Genomic DNA, 6,000 nt, shown 5'->3' with positions numbered 1-6,000 from the left:
CTCAACTGCATATTTTGCCTTCCTTTTGAGACTTGGTTTGAGAAAATCGGTTCAGTCATCACCGAAGAACCGATGTAACTTTAATTGTGGAATATGCCCGGAATTCCGGAATCGTCGATAGTGGACAATATATTCAAAGAATGTTTGATTGGCAATCAGTGATCCAGATCCGCGATTAGAAATAATTTGGTGACCATTTCATGGGTTTTTAGCCTCTGAGGTATTACGATTGTACCGATTTATATGGGAAATTCCAGTGTAACTCCGGAAGCAAGAGTCAGAACCGAATGAAATTCAGCAGCAGTCAACGGTATTACTGTATCTTTCATTTGAAATCAATTTTGTAAAAATCGGTAGAGAATTCGTTGGGGAATTGGTGTGATATTAGCTTTGGAATATGGCGGGTTCCCCGGGGGCGTCATGAACCGTCATAGGTGGCCAATGTGGTCAAAACTGCTTTAATTGATCATTAGTGATCCACAACCGCAAACTAGAGTAATGTTACATCTATTTTAATATGTTTTACATGACATTTCGTTTGTTTATTTCGTTTGTTTGGAGCAGGGAAAAGCCCGTTCAAGCAGAACATAACAAATTCTCTCTTGAATAGGCATAAAACCTCCTCATCTTTTCGCATCAACAGATTACATCAAATCCTAATGATACACATAACATCATATTCAACTTAAACTAACAGATATTCTACAGGTAACATACGCTAACAAAACAAACATGGTATACTCTTATACTATGAACTAGATAGGATTCGTTTAAATTTACGGTTAAGTACAGAACGGGAGAGGTGAAAATCGAAAACATCACTACATTGATTAAATATGCGACAGAAGCTGGAAATGGGTTCATTATAACCATAGTTAGTCCGTGAAACAGGTAAATGAAAGAAATTATGGGTTCGCAAATTTCGGCTTCTGGTGTTGAAGTTTAGAGTCCGAAGAAGCTCTGGACAATCAATATTGGCTTTCATTAGATCAGAAGCAAATGAAGCTTTAGCGACATTTCGGCGAACACTTAGTGTATCAAGCTGTATTAAATTGCATCTGCTGTTGTAGTTCGGCAAACTTTCTGGATCATTCCATGGGAGATGACGAAGGGCAAAGCGTACAAACTTGTGTTGGATTGCTTCAATTTTCTGTACACCATTCTGGTAAAATGGTGACCAAACAACTGATGCATACTCAAGGGTGGAGCGGACAAGCGCACAGTAAACCGATTTCAAGCACTGTATATTTTTAAAGGATTTTGTGACACGAAATACGAAACCTAAAACTTTGGAAGCTTTCGCGGTGATGTATGCGATATGTTCTTTGAACGATAGCTTTTAATCCAGCATAACCCCAAGATCCTTCACCACAGTTTCTCTTTTTAAAACTATCCCAGATAAATTATAATCATACGATAGAAGTGAACGTTTCCTTGAGAAAGATATTACCGAACATTTCGAGGCGTTAAGGATCATTCGGTTTGCTATACACCAGGTAGCAAAATTATCAAGCTGTGATTGGAGAAATTCCTGATCAGTTCTACTTTTGATGATGTGGAATAATTTGAAGTCGTCGGCATAAGAAAGTTTAGGCACCTCAATACTATTGTGAACATCGTTCAGATAAAGAAGGAAAATAAAAGGTCCGAGATGACTCCCTTGTGGAACATCATTTGAACATCATGGTGGTACCAGTTTATATGGGAATTTGCTGTGTGACCGCACTCTTAAACCCGTAACTCCGGAACCGGAAGTCGGATCAACTAAAAAATCAATAGCAGCTTATGGGAGCGTTATACCTTTCAGATGAAACTAAGTTTGCGAAAATAGGTTCAGCCATCTCTGAGAAAATTGTGTGAGTTTAAATGACACACACATACACACACACAGACATTTGCCGATCTCGACGAACTGAATCGAATGGTGTATGAAACTCGGCCCTCCGGGCCTCGGTTAGAAAGTCGATTTTTACAGTGACTGCATAGCCTTTCTTTATATGAGAAAGGCAAAACATCGCGAAGCATCAAGTTCTAAATGTTCTCAAACGATATAATATCCGAAGAGACTGATAAGAGTTATAACAAATGTCTCGTCACACTGTTAGGTGGATTAAAAGCGTTTTTATTCAAAAATTTTTGCTTCATGGATATGAACTTTTTAATACTATTTTAAGAGCTTAAAATAGCGATTTTTTACTAAAAACGTTCTCGAATGCAGGAAAAAATTAATATTTATTCAACTAATCGTTAAGGTACGAGGAATACTCATATACTAATGGATTTTTTTGAATTTTGGGATTTTAGATGATCTATTGGTCTTCAATCGTGATCACCGCAAACCTCTTAAATAAAAAAGGGTTTCGGGGAAAAAGCCATAACTCCGCCAATTATCAATTTATTTTCATAAACTTATGCTTGTTTATTTCACTGAAAAATGTATTACCAAAATATTATAAGTTTGATGTAATGAAATCATTGCTTTATTCCTTTACTTAAATTCAAACTTTCTTGACATTCCTTTCATTTGAATTTTACATAATTATTTATTTATTTTTATGTATAACATTTGTCTTAAAACTATCTTCATGCATGCTATTTCGTATTATTTCTATACAAGGAAAATATTTTTGGTTCATCTTCTGAATTAGAATACCTTTTCGTCTCTACTTTGCCACCAGGAATAAGCACAAAACTGTGGAATTTTTGAGTTTCAGATATTTTTCTCCTCGTATTATAAGAAACCGACCTCTTTTATGGATTCCTGCCATAAAAGAAGTCGGTTTCTTATAATAGGCACCGTACAGCATACGGAAGGAATAGTCCGGTAGATAGATGTTGCCGCAAATTTAATGAAACTTCCGAACTCTTTGACTATCATATTACTAAATCTAGTTATAATTAGCAATTATAAACTTTTAACACTATAACAATAAGTAGTTTACACTTAATCTGTACGGTATCTGCCGAAGATCGAATAAACAAATAAATATTGTTTTGGCGTTAATATACAGGTCTTCGAGTTCTTCTGACATTTTGTTGTACTGTTCAGTGAATATGTAGCAGAAAATTGATTTTGTGATATTTTTATCAGTTTGTTCAACTGCCCAGTTATATAACTCTCGGGGAGTTGTTATGGTATTTCCATAGTCGCGAGCAGGACTGGCTCTTTTTGCCATTCGCTTGAGAGTGCCACTAATAGCATCACAGGGTCCTTTTCCATGGGATGCTGGAACAAAATGCCATCCTGCGCTTGACTCATACTTTGACTGGAATCTACACAAGCTTGCGAAGTTTTGCTTATTTTTGTATTGTGCTGCTGCTTCATCAGACATAAAATAAATTTTAGAAAAGTTTGTCAATTGTTTCATAAAATTTATCAGTTTTGAGAGGAACAAATGAACTGCAGTTTTCAAGTTTTCCAGTCTTCCGATTTTCCAATCTCCCAGTCTTCAGTCAAGTTTGTTATAAATACATACCAAATTCGTTACTGATACTTTTTGCATGTATCATGCAACTAGCAGCTGGGAAAATGGATCCTGAGATGATTATGACTTTCATTGGTTTAGTTTTCGATAAAAATACACTGAAAAAAAATTCAATTCGGACGAGGAAAAGTTTTTCCCAAATAACTTTTTTTTCTTGAAAGTGCCCAACTTGAATTTTTGACGGTAGGTAGGGAACATAATTACCTATCTTGGAACAAAATTTCATTCAAATCAAAAATGGTTTTTTTTTGTAAATCGACTTTAAATTTTTAAAATCGATTTTTTTCAGTGTAGGAGTCAATGAAGATTTTTTCAATATTTTTATTCGAAAATGTGACTAATTTTGTGAAAATCACTCCTACAACATTTTTTTGTAGGACTTTTTCATTTTTAGACTAGAGGCATTTGAAAAAAATTGGTAAAAAAATTTGGCCCTTTTCAAAAGACAGGCTAGATCATTTTTGGAAAAACCGTAGATACAGAACACTGTTCTGTATCTACTGGAAAAACAATGTATGCAAAGTGGCTTTTTGTGACAAAGTCTTCATGTACAGAAAGTTTCATAAAAATCTGAGAGGGTGCTGCCAACATTTCGACACAGATCTTTCATTAGGGGCCATGCATAAATGACGTAGCATTTTGGGGGGTAGGGAGGGTATACCAAATTTGTGACGAAGTGTGACGAGGGGGAGAGTAGGGTCAGAAGTTGTGCGACGTAGCATTAAGTTTAAAACCCATTGTTTAGAGAAAACAATTTAATGATCATCCATTCCCAAGAGAAATAAATTTAAATTCAAACAAGTTACTTTTGATGCGGTTTTTCATGAGGTAAATTTTACGATTCGCGGAATTGCAAGTTCGCGAAAATACAAAAAGATTTTGTATGCGGATTTAACTTGCTACATTAGTTAGCTAATGTTGCTAATTAGTAGACTTAGTTTGAAAGCTGAATTAAATTTTCACTTCGGATTCAACCAAACAAAATTTAGTAATTTAGATGAACGTATGCTTCTTACAATCATTGGCGGCTGCACGATTGTGAACTGAGAGAATTTCTCTTCATGCTCCCTTTGACTTATAAAATTCAAAACAAAACTATCAACACTATATTTGTCATGAAATGGGCTTATTTTACACGCAATTTGCTGTTATAATGAAAATGTTGATAAAAGTCGTCAAACATTTTGAAAGGACATGTAGGTATTTAAAATAATTGAAAAACATATGTAATTTTTTTCATCTCCCGGGCGCTTTGCATGGGATGAGGGGGAGGGGGTAGGTAAATGCTACGTTATTTACGAGGGGGAGGTTAGAATTTTGTGACCAAATGCTACGTGGGGGGAGGGAGGGGTCAAAAATCGCCGAAAAAAAGCTACGTCATTTGTGTACGGCCCCTTAGGGCCTAAGTCGCAATGTACTCAAATGGAGAAAAATCAGTTTCAATATTCGGCGAAGGTTTTCTAAATGTAGTTTTTATTGTAGGTATAAATTACTTTATGACCGTGTTTTTCCGGAAGCATTTTTCGTTAAACCTTATGACAATATAACAAAGAATTTAATTCCTATGTGCTTTTAGTGGGTAGAAACTAAAAAAATGCTTACGCCCAATTTGCATCCCAGTCGTGATTTCGCCCTTCAGCAACCACCATTTGCTGAAGGGCTAAACCGTGTACATAATTTTCAGAAGGGCGCGGTAAATGGGCTAAACTGACTCTGTCTTGCTGTGTAGGGCTGGGTAAATAGGCGAGCTTGACAGTATTCCTTTTAATAGGGCTCAGCAAATGGGCGCATATAAACCCAATGTAAAAGAAAGGGCGCGTGAATCTTTTCTTCAAATTTCATGAAAATATCGAAATATTCGAATGTTTATGTGCAACAACTATCGAGTAGACATGATCATAGTAGATATTGCTTATCATTTATATAACAGAATCGCCGTTTATTCTTTTATTTGTGAATAATAACCGTACGCCCGCTTCTGTCTAAAAATGTAAGTTTGGCCTTTATATTCCATATGAGAAGAAGGGCCTAAGTCGAAATCTCGAAGAAAATGCATGTTTCGCCGTTTTGTTTTCTTTAATTATACATCGAACTAAAAACCATTTTAGCTAATTTTCACCTCAATCTTGTAGTATTTTTGTTGCATAATGTCGTAATAGCGAAAACGCAGTTTGTTTACATTTGCGATTTAAGCCCTAATGAAAAATCTATGTCGATTTGTTCGAATAGGCGCGAAATTCGTCCATTGCAACTAAATCAATCGAACATAGGTATGTAAAATTCTGTGGAAGAATCACGTAAAAACTAAGTGTCGTATGTTTGTTGTGATAACACAGAAAAAAAGATTCGCTTGTTGCCTTTCTCATATATAAAAATTATGTCATCACTTTCAAAATCGTCCACCTAACACTGGCCCGGAAGGCGGAGTGTCATATACCACTCGATACACTTCGTCGAGATCGAAAATTGTCTGCGTGTGTGCATATGTATGTGTGGTACTCCGAAGTGAAGAAAA

This window comes from Topomyia yanbarensis, chromosome 3 (genome assembly GCF_030247195.1).
Source record: "Topomyia yanbarensis strain Yona2022 chromosome 3, ASM3024719v1, whole genome shotgun sequence".
In the NCBI taxonomy this organism is placed as follows: Eukaryota; Metazoa; Arthropoda; class Insecta; order Diptera; family Culicidae; genus Topomyia; species Topomyia yanbarensis.
Note: the sequence above shows the minus strand (reverse complement) of the source record.